At 40.4% G+C, this 13,343-nt stretch overlaps 1 protein-coding gene across 1 annotated transcript in view; it reads left to right on the forward strand.

Moving 5' to 3' along the window:
* The window catches only part of SEC63 (SEC63 protein translocation regulator), a 166,882-nt gene that overhangs the window by 71,108 nt on the left and 82,431 nt on the right, over nucleotides 1-13,343 (forward strand). The gene's annotated exons all lie outside the window — the stretch shown is intronic.

The raw sequence follows: 13,343 nt of genomic DNA on the forward strand, positions 1-13,343 counted from the left end.
TCATTTGCAACATCACTTGATTTAGTCTTTTAATCTCAGTATTTATGTCGCCATAAAAGTCTTCCTTTTCTGGTTCCACATTTCTTTCCTCATTTGTCACTTCATGCGTTATCATCGTGTTGTTGGTTACCTTATTCAAACACACCGTCACTAAGGCTTTCAAGCAAGCCACCACTAAAACAATTGCCAATATAACTACTAAACCAACAAACAAGTCTGCTACTCCTTGTATATATTCATATCTATGACATAGTTATATGTCGATGACATTTAACATTATATACCAAACTAACAAGCTTCCTAAAAGGTAAATAAAGAAAATCCCTTAATATGTAACATAATCAGATTATTTGTCTTACCCTGATCCCCCTATCTCCCGGGGTTGAACTCAATCCCCTGATCATGAGTGTAGTTGTGATACATTTTTTCACTCATGCTGTATTAATATCAGCAGGTAATTGTATGTCATGTAGGCAAATAAATGTCACTATTCCAAGTAGGAATATCACATGTTGAAAATGTAATGTTTATCAATGCAAGGGGTGTTAAAATGTAATTCAAATGACTGTAAATCATGACTATCATTTTTCTACCACTGAATGTTCTGCTGGGCTGCTAGGTGCAGCCTCATTTTCTGTGGGATCGTCCACCTTAGCCCCATGTGCTTGCTTGCAATGAGAGGCATGAATCCAACTTTCTATTTTGGGTCCATATTTGTTTCTATTCTTATCAATCTCCTATGGTTTATCAATTCGTTCCAAGATACCGCAACCAAAGGTTTTAACCAAAGCTCTACCAAACTATTTCCAATTTGAACAAAAAATGCCAGTGAAACAATGATTCGAAGGATTAACTTCAAGGGGTCAATAAATTTATTCTATAGCCAGATCTAATTTTCCCATCCAATAGTTTGCCTTGCCACATGTCATATTATAACACCTTAATAAACCTTCGAAAAAATGTTTCCCATCTCAACAAATTTCCTTTTTTACAAATAGCCATGTGTAACTTACGTATTTAACTACAATTTCCTCTCAATTTGTTTGGCCTAACTGGCCGTAAAAGTGGCTGCCAGCATGCAGTACCGTTTTTATCTACCAAGGAAGTGTTCCACACAAGACCTCTACCAAAATGTTGTTTGTAAAAACAAATCTGGGATTTCTGATTACATGGATGCACACTCTCAGGACATTTTCAGGCTGCTGTTAACAATCCACTACGATGACTTAATTCCTTTACCCACAATCAAATAATTAGTACAAATTGAGGATATTATCCCTATCACATTCTTTTATAGATTCATTATGTTGGATCTAATTTTTCCCAATAATTTTCCACTGCTGTAAGGCGGAACAATAGCTCTCATAAGTCTTAGTAATATCGTACTTAATTTGCCCAGCAGAGAATAATTTATTTACTATCCTTTCTCATCTGTTAACCAGTGACTTTGTTTAAACTCCAGAACTGAAAAACCCACAATAGTTCAAACCAGCAAAATTTTCTTTACTCTTTTCCCATATCATCTATGCCTAAAACACATCCATACATACAGCACAATTTATATGCTGATAAAATTCAAGTTTATATATATAAAATCCATGAGCAGAGTATTCTGGGAGGTCAGTGTAAGACCTCTCCCAAATTTGGATGATTTTGTACTTCCTCATTTCCTTTTATGAAGCTCATATCCATAAATAGATGTTATTCTCATATACATTCTATCAAAAATGGAATCCCAAAATTACTCACAATTTTACTATTAATTAATGGCTGCTCATAACCCAGCACATCAAAAAAAAATTTTATATTCCATTTCCCTTGACAAAAGAGATAATGTTCATAATCAAATTATATTTCTATTTTATTTTACGAATTCTCTGGATATTCAATCCCATCCACATATCCCAATCCCATCCACATATAACTATCCATTTCCAGACAGGCACACTGTCGGTGTCAACAATCTTGTAAGATTGATACACAAAAACACACACACACATGCATTATGCATATTTGTTTGCGTTCGAACCATTATTTACAGATCAGATGGGTGTCAATTTTATTTCAATTTCATAAAATTTGTCAATCAAATTCAAAATGCTTATAGACAAATAAACCAGAAGTCCATTCTTAGAAAACCCTTATGATGTCAAATTGAAATTACCCTTTCTGCCTTCACAATAATCTATCCAAATTTTGACTACACACCCATTTGCATGTCAGTCGACCATTGACCTATCAATCGTGCGGAACAATAGTCCGAAATTCCCACCTGATCATCATGTGACTCTTGTTACTTGGTTTGCCAACAATTGCAACGCAATTGTTCCAAACTTTGTAAATTTAAAATTGCTGTGCCCAAAATAGAAGATCCAATTTTGGCATTTTATCAATTAATTATTAATTTGTTAACAAGCAAAAAGAAAAATGAATCATTCTTGCTCTGAAAACTTTTCAGACACAAGAATCATTGACAGTTGTTCATGTTTGTCCAGTAATCGAATCTGTTGAGGCCAATCATCATTTGGGATTTGCAGCAATGAAGGCCTAATCATTGTCTGAGGTACCGGTAAGCACTGGTACCCTTGATCTTGGTTTGCCCCATGACCTTGTCTTCCTGTTGACATACGGACATCTTCTTCTCCAATGTCCCATCTTTCCACACTCGAAACACCGGTTTCTGTCGTTGTCTGATCTGTGCGCCTGTGCACTTGTATTGCTGGGCTGCATCTCTACATCCCTGAGTTGCCACTGCAATCTCTCGTTATCTCCTGAAACACGAAAAAATTCTCTGTACCGTCCTTTTTGGGGAGACAACTGGAAATCAGATGGGACAACTGTGACTTTCATTCCTAATTTCGAGGGCAGTTGTGCATTTGTCTCCTCCACTGTATCCTGTATCCTTTTTATTTTAAGTTCTAGTTCCGTTATCCGTTCTTGCTGTTCCCGTTGTCTGGATTCACCATCCCAAAGATGGAATGCAAGCCAGTCTACCGTTAGATTCTGTCTCTTCCTGGCTTTCAATCTTTGTTCCAGTCTTTCCAATCGACTTCGCTCAAATGTACCATCTCTTGGAAACTCCTCATCATGTCCCTTTGTCCACAAATACCAATTCTCGACCTGCCTATAGCTTCGGCACCATAACGGTCGTACATATGATGTGTACAAGTACCTTTTTGTGGAATCTCTGGTTGTCCTTGTGTGTTCTTGCAGGCTCCATTTCCCATTCTGCCTTTTATCAAAGTAGCGTTGGATGTGTTGTAGCTTGTTCCAGGTTCCTCTAAAGCTTCACTCGTACCTCCAGGAAGGATCTCTCCACCTGTTCGCACGGTGATTTCCAGAGAATCTCCCTCAGCTGTGGCTTTTGCACAATCCAATCTCACAGATCAGTATTTGCAGATGAGCCGGAGGGTCAGTATGAAGTGGGTGAATCCTCAGGTGTCCGCTCTGTTTGACGGGGAAATCACACAATGGTAACCGCACATATATATCTGTATATAAACTCACCACCTTGCTCAATTTTCCCAGGTTGTCTCCACATTGATAATATCTCGCAAAGATATCAAAGCTTCTTTCTTGAGACCGCATTTTCATCAATCAAACAATCAATATATTCAATTCAATTTATTCAGTTTAATTTATTCAGTTAATTTTATTCAATTAAATTCAATCAATTAGATTCAATCAATCAACAATTCAATCAATTATTCAATTTCAATTAATTCATCAATATTCATCAATAAATCAAATTAATCATTTTGGATGACTCCTTGCATAAGCCCTTTCCCCAATGATATCAGGACAGGTCCATCCATTGACTGAGATCGAATTTTATCGGTCGTCACCTCTGGTTCGTACCTCATGTCAATTGATGAATCACCGTCCTGTCCTAGGGTCATATCTGACATATTTCCCCATTTTGCCTGGTCTCCACAAATTTTCTTTGCAACCACTAAAGGCAACTCATCCTTCATTCGTGAGACAGCCAAAATGGATGGCAGATATTAAAGTTCATTGGAAAAATATCTCATCATTTTTTCCTTTAATAGTACCCAAAATCTCTTGGCAATTTAAATTTCGTAAAACTCCTGAAATAAGACTGTAAAATTCCTTCAATCATGCTAAATTTTGAAACTCCATCGCTTGTAACACCCAATTGATCCCATAGGGCTTGAAAGTTCTTTCCCAAGTTCATGCAATCATTCTGCATTTGAACCCTATGATATCATTCATAATAATCATCATGATTTTATAGTCATGGTCATATCATAGTCATCTATTTAAACGAACATTTCCTTTATCACCACAGCTATGTGGTATAATCAACACTAGAATAAAACTGTACATAGCAACAGGCTACCTCATGGCCACTTAGTATACCTATTGACACTAAGTCATAACAATATCGAATAATCATTGAACAATTCAAAAATCGCTTCCACTGCTCCAGCCGCAGCATTCGTCATTTTGTCTGCTCATCCGCATGACCAAAACGAAATAAAGGGAGCTCAACCATTACACAGCGCTTTTAATGGCGCATGCCATAGGACCTCAACGCAATTTCGACTCGGCCAGAAAACGAGCAAATTTTGCAGGATGTTAACTGGAATTAGTCGTGAAAATATATCCAAAATACACAAAAAATACACATCCACAAAATAAACAACAAACCCAAACAAACCCAAGGTCGACCCTCTTACACAGTAAATTACATCATTTCAGCATCGTATTGATTGCTGAAATATTCCAGGGTTTATACATACCTTAAAAGAGGTATGCGTGGTGTTGCCCCCTCCCACGTTTATTCCAGGGTTTATACACACCTTAAAAGAGGTATGTGTGGTGTTGCCCCCTCCCACTTTTAATTCCTCATTAAATTCCTCATTAAATTCCTTATTAAATTACTTATTAAATTACTCATTAAATTACTCATTAAATTACTCATTAAATTACTCATTAAATTACTCATTAAATTACTCATTAAATTACTCATTAAATTACTCATTAAATTACTCATTAAATTACTCATTAAATTAACTTACATAGTTTCAGCATTGTATTGATTGCTGAAATATTCCAGGGTTTATACACACCTTAAAAGAGGTATGCGTGGTGTTGCCCCCTCCCACGTTTATTCCAGGGTTTATACACACCTTAAAAGAGGTATGCGTGGTGTTGCCCCCTCCCACTTTTAATTACTCATTACATCGTTTCCATTAAAAAACATCGCTTCTACTGCTCCAGCCGCAGCATTTGTCACTTTGTTTGCTCATTCACTATTCCTGATTCGTCATCAAGGATCTCCATCATCACACAGCGTACTTAATTCCGCATTCTAATGAGAATTCAACAGGATTTTACGACTCAAAGGAAAAGGACGAGCAGACCTTTTGCAGGATGATCGTTACAAAAATCGTTACATATATTAAAGTATTTATGATGTCGACAAATCATATCTTAATTCTTACAAGATTTTGGTTCTTTGAATAAATCACAGCACCGGGAGAACCAGCTCCAAAAATGGATCTTTGTGTTTATTCAGCACCCTAGTAATTGGTTCTTTGTGTACTAATTACACAGCACCCAGGCCCCGCTCATATGGATCTTTGTGCAGCGCTACACAGCACCTGAGCAAAAGGGGTTTCATCTACATTTTCCCTATCTGGTGTACCATCCGTGATATTTGTCTGCTCATTCACTATTCCTGATTCGTCATCAAGGATCTCCATCATCACACAGCGTACTTAATTCCGCTTTTTAATGAGAGTTCAACAGGAATTTACGACTCAAAGGAAAAGAACGAGCAGACCTTTTGCAGGACGATAACTGGAATTAGTCGTGAAAATATATCCAAATTCACAAAAATACACACCCACACAAATAAACAACATTTATTCCGTTTAACAGAACAAACATTTCCTCTATCATGACATGCATGTCTTCAAAATTATATGCCCAAGAGAAAAAGTAAAATTAATTAAAACTGCGGGCAGTGATGATCCGGGGACCATACCGCTCCATCCTGATTGGACGAGTGCGTGCTAGAGTCGTTAACAACGACAGTCCAGATCCGATTGTTCAAAATTTCAACTCAATCGATCGAAAAATGAACGCAGGGATGCATTTTAAAGGTGCAGTGGCACTAACTGAGTTGCCACGAATATGGCCACGAAATTGCCAATATGGCCATCACAAAATATTTTCCTTAATCAATTGGCTCATAGCATAACCAATCTGCAAGTATTTCATCCGAAGATGTATCTCTCAGGAATTTTAATTAAATAAGTCATTTATAAATCAACGAGTTAATTTATTAAATGATTAATCAATAAATCAATATTTTCCTTGACAGCCACATCCCTTGGTCAGTGTCATGTCCAAATATCAGCTTCCTTACTCAAAAGGTGCCTGAGTTAATGTAATGTAATTACTGTAATAAGATTACTGCAATTACTGTAATGATTACTGTAATTACTGTAATTACCGGAACTGTAATTACTGTAATTACCTCAGGTAATTACTGTAATGTAATTACTGTAATGTAATAAGAAATGTAATTAATTAAATAAGTACGGGTTCCAACAACAAGTTCCAACAAGTTCCAACAGCAAGTTCCAACAGCAAGTTCCAACAACAAGTTCCAACAAGTTCCAACAAGTGCCAACAGCAAGTTCCAACAACAAGTTCCAACAACAAGTTCCAACAAGTTCCAACAGCAAGTTCCAACAAGTTCCAACAACAAGTTCCAACAACAAGTTCCAACAACAAGTTCCAACAGCAAGTTCCAACAACAAGTTCCAACAACAAGTTCCAACAGCAAGTTCCAACAACAAGTTCCAACAAGTTCCAACAACAAGTTCCAACAGCAAGTTCCAACAACAAGTTCCAACAACAAGTTCCAACAACAAGTTCCAACAAGTTCCAACAGCAAGTTCCAACAGCAAGTTCCAACAGCAAGTTCCAACAGCAAGTTCCAACAACAAGTTCCAACAACAAGTTCCAACAAGTTCCAACAAGTGCCAACAGCAAGTTCCAACAACAAGTTCCAACAACAAGTTCCAACAAGTTCCAACAGCAAGTTCCAACAACAAGTTCCAACAAGTTCCAACAACAAGTTCCAACAAGTTCCAACAAGTGCCAACAGCAAGTTCCAACAACAAGTTCCAACAACAAGTTCCAACAAGTTCCGACAGCAAGTTCCAACAGCAAGTTCCAACAGCAAGTTCCAACAGCAAGTTCCAACAACAAGTTCCAACAACAAGTTCCAACAAGTTCCAACAAGTGCCAACAGCAAGTTCCAACAACAAGTTCCAACAACAAGTTCCAACAAGTTCCAACAGCAAGTTCCAACAGCAAGTTCCAACAACAAGTTCCAACAACAAGTTCCAACAAGTTCCAACAAGTGCCAACAGCAAGTTCCAACAACAAGTTCCAACAACAAGTTCCAACAAGTTCCGACAGCAAGTTCCAACAACAAGTTCCAACAAGTTCCAACAGCAAGTTCCAACAACAAGTTCCAACAAGTTCCAACAACAAGTTCCAACAAGTTCCAACAAGTGCCAACAGCAAGTTCCAACAACAAGTTCCAACAAGTTCCGACAGCAAGTTCCAACAACAAGTTCCAACAAGTTCCAACAGCAAGTTCCAACAACAAGTTCCAACAAGTTCCAACAGCAAGTTCCAACAGCAAGTTCCAACAACAAGTTCCAACAGCAAGTTCCAACAGCAAGTTCCAACAACAAGTTCCAACAACAAGTTCCAACAAGTTCCGACGGCAAGTTCCAACAGCAAGTTCCAACAACAAGTTCCAACAAGTTATTATCACATTGCAATGACCTCTAAACATTCCTAAACCAATATCCCATTAAAAAATCCCATTAAAATACCATATTTTGTCACCCTTTGCATTGTTGAAAGCAATTAATTCCATAACTTAATATTACCTCTGGTTTATATATACTAGGGCGTGCCCGCACGTACGTGCTCGCCCGTACGTGCTTGCAAAAAACATGCGTGCAAACAACAACAACAAAACTTTGAAACCACAATCCAATCTCACTTGGTCATCACTCTGTCTATCTCTTTTTGTCTGTCTCTCTCTATGTGTCTGACTATCATCTTTATCTCTGTTTGTCTCTATGTCTCTCTCTCTTTCTCTCTCTGTCTATCTCTCTCTGTCTGTCTCTCTCTATGTGTCTGACTCTGACTATCATCTTTATCTCTGTTTGTCTCTATGTCTCTCTTTCTTTCTTTTTCTGTCTATCTCTCTCTGTCTGTCTCTCTTTCTCACTTTGTCTCACTCTGTCTATCTCTTTTTGTCTGTCTCTCTCTATGTGTCTGACTATCATCTTTATCTCTGTTTGTCTCTATGTCTCTCTCTCTTTCTCTCTCTGTCTATCTCTCTCTGTCTGTCTCTCTCTATGTGTCTGACTCTGACTATCATCTTTATCTCTGTTTGTCTCTATGTCTCTCTTTCTTTCTTTTTTCTGTCTATCTCTCTCTGTCTGTCTCTCTTTCTCACTTTGTCTCACTCTGTCTATCTCTTTTTGTCTGTCTCTCTCTATGTGTCTGACCAGAGGGTGGTTGTCACCCACAAACACTCGTCGCGAGCTGTTCCATTGTCTGTTGATTCCCATTCTGCTGTTTTTGTCTCATAATCAAGATAAATTTGGAACAGCCCTTAAACTAACACCAAGCAGATCAATTTTTTTTTTTTAAATATAAAATCATTTTCTCATTAATTCATAATCATAAAATCATTTAATCCGTGTCACCCATGCTATTTATCTAGCAAATTTCGTCAAAAAAAAACAACAAGTTTTAGTTATGGCGGGAAAACTGAAAAAAAATTCTCTATTTAAAACGGGTGTACACGATTGTACACGTGTACGGACCTTACCGACCCGGCAAACAAATCGCCTCATGGTGCACTTCATGAGCCGACTTGCCCGCAGACCAGAGTAAGGCTCTTAACACCCAGCGTATACCGTACGCATATGCAAGCACACGAATAATAGAATCATTTAAACCGTTCCATCCGTGACTTTTACCTTGGACGGTCGTGACAAAAATACTTTTACACTCCTTGGATTACCTACGGAATGCAAGTCCCACACACCAAATCCTCCATCTTCAGAATTCATATTTCATAATGGACAGATCCCCAAGACGTCATGCTTACATGCTCACCTTGGCGACGTCCACTCGAAATTTCAGCGGTGCCTCCATATTGTCGCGGAAGTGGAGGGTGAGACTCAAGACGCCAATGGTCGGAAACAGGTTTTACAAAAGGTCACAACTTTATTAACTGGTTATTCACTTGATTCCATTTACCAAATAATACCGCATTATTCAATGGCTGAGATTAACTCTTTTCCATGGTCCTTTTCGTTCGGCTGATGTTCCTCCGCCATGGTCCCGTTCGTCAGAGCTCCTCGCAGCAAGTCCTCCCGACTCCAGCCGCAGCTCTCGCTTATATGGACCAACTCGACTTAATCCTCTGTCCGCTGAACTCGTAATCTCCTCTCTGCCGACGTCACCGGTCGCCTTCCTGGCGCCAGCTAGCCCCCCCCTGCTGTGAGTTCCATTTATCAAACAATAGGGGGGTGCTCCAGCCTGGGGCTGTGACCAGGTGTATCAAGAGACCATCATGTTCGTGCACATTCCTAACTCATTTACAAACCCGTCCCCCACAGAGTTTGCATGTAAAATGCATCTGCTTTGTTACTAGGTCAACCAATAAGTTACCAGTGCCAATTAATAAGTTACACTGAATTACACTTCCACAACACCAATCGCTCGAGATTCCTTTCAAGGACTCAAAGTTCACTCGCGATGTACGCTCGACCATGCTAGGTACGGAGCTTCTACAGACACGTCTTTCCACACCTTCCTCACGCCCTCTTCCTCCTCGCTCGACGTCTTCCGGTTCCCGATCCGATTTACTGTCTCATTTTTACCATGAGCGCTTTTAACCCTTTAACCACAATAACCATTTCCCTTAAACAATAATAATCGCAATACTTAGAACCACAATAATAATAACAACAATAATAATTAGTGCCGAATCCGTAACACTTCCCCCCCTCAAGAAAGAAAGTTTGAACACCGCAAAAACTTTCTTTGCAGGCAAACTCTTTGAACAAACAAAAAAAAACTCACAACCCAAATCACCAATTCCCGTGAGCAACAATTATCACATCTCAAAAATAAAGCAACAAAATTTCGCACAACCCACAGAGATGTCCAAAGTTAATTCACTTTGGACAAAGCATCAACAACGACATTGTCCCTGCCCTTTACATGTTCAATTTCCCCGTTGAACCCCCGCAAAGCCAAACTCCATCTCAGCACCCTCTGATTTTTTCTTTTAGTTTCTTTTGAATGAAGGTTAAGGGGTGGTGATCAAAATCCAAAGTCAAGCAAGTCTACAGCACTTTTCCCTGGGAGGCCGAGCTGAAAGCCAGGTTCCATGGTGGTTGGGTGGTGAGGCCTGGAAGCATTCACTACATGGACGCCTTTAGGAACGTGGAGTTCACGGTTAGTCCATGCAGGAAAGTTCACTACATGGACGCCTTTAGGAACGTGGAGTTCACGGTTAATCTGTGTAGGGAAGTTCACTACATGGACGCCTTTAGGAATGTGGCGTTCATGGTTAATCCGTTTCGGAATTTTGGCTTGGCGACTCCGCAGCATTCAGTGCTTCAACTTTTCTGAACTTTCATAATAATTCCGGTGGGACCGCTTGTCACTGTAGTCACACGAATAGCGGTCTCCTTCTCGGCCACTATTCTGACAATCCTTCCTTCGGGAGCTGCCGTAACTCTGGGAGCCTCCATAATAATATCGATTGCGGCCACCACCAAAACTACTACTCTGTGGTCCTCTTCTGTAGCCCCCACGACACCGATGAAATGCCTTCCCTACTGTTATGGTCCGACCCTCCAACTCCTTGCTATTCAGATCCTTCTCTGCATCTCTGGCGTTCTTTGAGTTTTCAAACGTGACAAAGCCAAACCCTCTTGACTTTTGTGTCTCCCTGTCTTTTATCAGCAGCACTTCCAGAAGGGGTCCATATTTGCTGAAGGCAGACTCCAGAACATCTTCCTTTGTTTTGAGGTTCAGTCCACCTACAAATAACTTGCTAAATTTGTTGCCCTCCCTAACTGGGGTGGTGTTATTTTCCTTACTGGGCTTTTTAACAACCATCGGGTTACCATAGTCTTGACCCACTGGCCAAATCGTTCCCGATAACAACAGATACTCCCTCAACAGGAAGAGTGGCTTGTAAACCTACGGTGACCGGTCCTGACACCACATCGGACTCCACATGGATGGCATGAAGTGGAGCTCTAACACAGCCACCAATCCCCTGTAAACGAACACTATCACCAGTTGCCGTCTCTTCTGACAATGGCAAGATGCCTTCAAGCATTAAAGATTGATGTGCTCTGGTGTCCCTCAATACCCTAACAGGTCTCCGGTTAGTCGAGGCTCCATCCAGTGACACAAACCCCTCTGAAATAAATGGTTGGTAACCCTCTTGAGAGCGATTACTCACATTTGCATTTGCATTCGGGGTGGTACTAGTCGAACTCCGCTCCTGATTTTCCTTTCCCAGCGCATAACAGTGGGACATCAAATGTCCAGGTTTATGGCAAAAAGCGCAAGTAGGCCCGGAGGAGAACCTCGTGGTTTGTCTCGAGCCCCCCGTAGGGTAAGTCTGCCTTGGAACTGCGGTCTTCGGATTCCTAGAAGTCGTGGTATCAGAGTGGTCCTCATATTCATCTCGAGGCCGCCCTCATGAATTTTCGTTCTCTGCTCCTGATGTACCATAGCTCCCCTGGCTAGGTCTCGGCGAGAAGTTAGGTTTGTGGAACCCCATCCTGTGGGTTAAGGCATAGTCATCAGCTATGGCTGCTGCCTCATACAGCTTTGGTACTTTCCTTTCCTCCAGATGAACTTTAATGTCCTCGTGGACACACTGTTGGAATTCCTCCACGAGGATCAATTGTCGCAGTAGTTCGAAGTCTTTCCCAACTCCTTTTGAATCACACCACCGATCAAACATGGTTTCTTGCATCCTGGCAAACTCCACATGGGTCTCACTCTCCCTCTTCCTGGCATTCCGGAATTTTTGCCGGTAAGGTTCAGGAACCAATTCATAGACTTTGAGAATGGTTTTCTTCACTATCTCATAATCTGCACATTGGTCAATCGGTAAAGCCGAATAAATATCTTGAGCTTTACCCACCAGAACACTTTGCACTAATATGGTCCAGGACTCCTCCAGCCAGTTTAGCATTCGAGCCACTTTCTCAAAGTGTAAAAAAAACTTGGCTACCTCCTTTTCATTGAAGAGTGGAACCAGCCTCACATGTCTGCCAACATCCCAGGTGTTCTGACTAGTTGTCGAACCAGTCGGCATGGATGGTACCTCTCCTCGTTCTCTCATTAAATCCAGCTCCTTGGCTTTAATTTCCTGCTGAAGCGCCATTTCGTGTGCCTTTAACTCCCTTTCCGCTTTTTTCTCCTCTGCTTCGAGTTCCCTTGCAACTCTCCTTTCCTCTGCTTTCATCCTTTCTAACCTTTCCTGGAGTTCTCTTTCAACTCTCCTTTCCTCTGCTTTTTCCTTTTCTACCCTTTCCTGGCTCTGCAATTGCATCTCCAGTTTCCGGAGCTCCACATCTTCTTGTTCCTCCGGTAACCAATCCAAGGCTACCTCTGTCCATGTTCCTAATCCCACCAGAGATTGTATCACCACTGTCTGCATCTCTGCCTTCTTCATATCACTTCGGACCTCCAAGCTAAAATGTTTGGCCAATTTAAAGAGTTCCGATCTTAATAATGCTCTGAACTGTGCCTCACTAGGGGTCGCTGCAAACTTCCCTGCGTCAAACTCCATGGTGACTATTGTTAACACCTGTTAACCTTCACACAAGAAATCTCCCAAAAAAAAAAATTGTTTTGTTTTTGGAAAAATTTGAGAATGTTGGAAAAGTTCCAAATTTGGGAATTCTGGGAATGTTAGGGAATTCTTTCCCGGACTAAATTTAGGGAATTTTATATCCCGGACGAAGACCCAATTTCGAGCCCACAAGTTTCAATTGGACGAGCCCCCAATTTCTGTTACGGGGTCCTCCCCTATCCCCTGGTCGCGGTAAACCTCCGAACCCCGTGAGGGATTCCAATGAAACCATCAAATGAAACAATCAAATCAATAATTAAACCACACCAATGGTTGTCAACGAACAAATAATATATTAAAAAGCACACAAGAAGAATAGTACAACAATGGTGGCAATCAACCATACAATCAATCTCTTAAGATGGTACCATCTTGT

Source organism: Myxine glutinosa, chromosome 3, assembly GCF_964187855.1.
Source record: "Myxine glutinosa chromosome 3, kmMyxGlut1.1, whole genome shotgun sequence".
Taxonomy (NCBI): Eukaryota; Metazoa; Chordata; class Myxini; order Myxiniformes; family Myxinidae; genus Myxine; species Myxine glutinosa.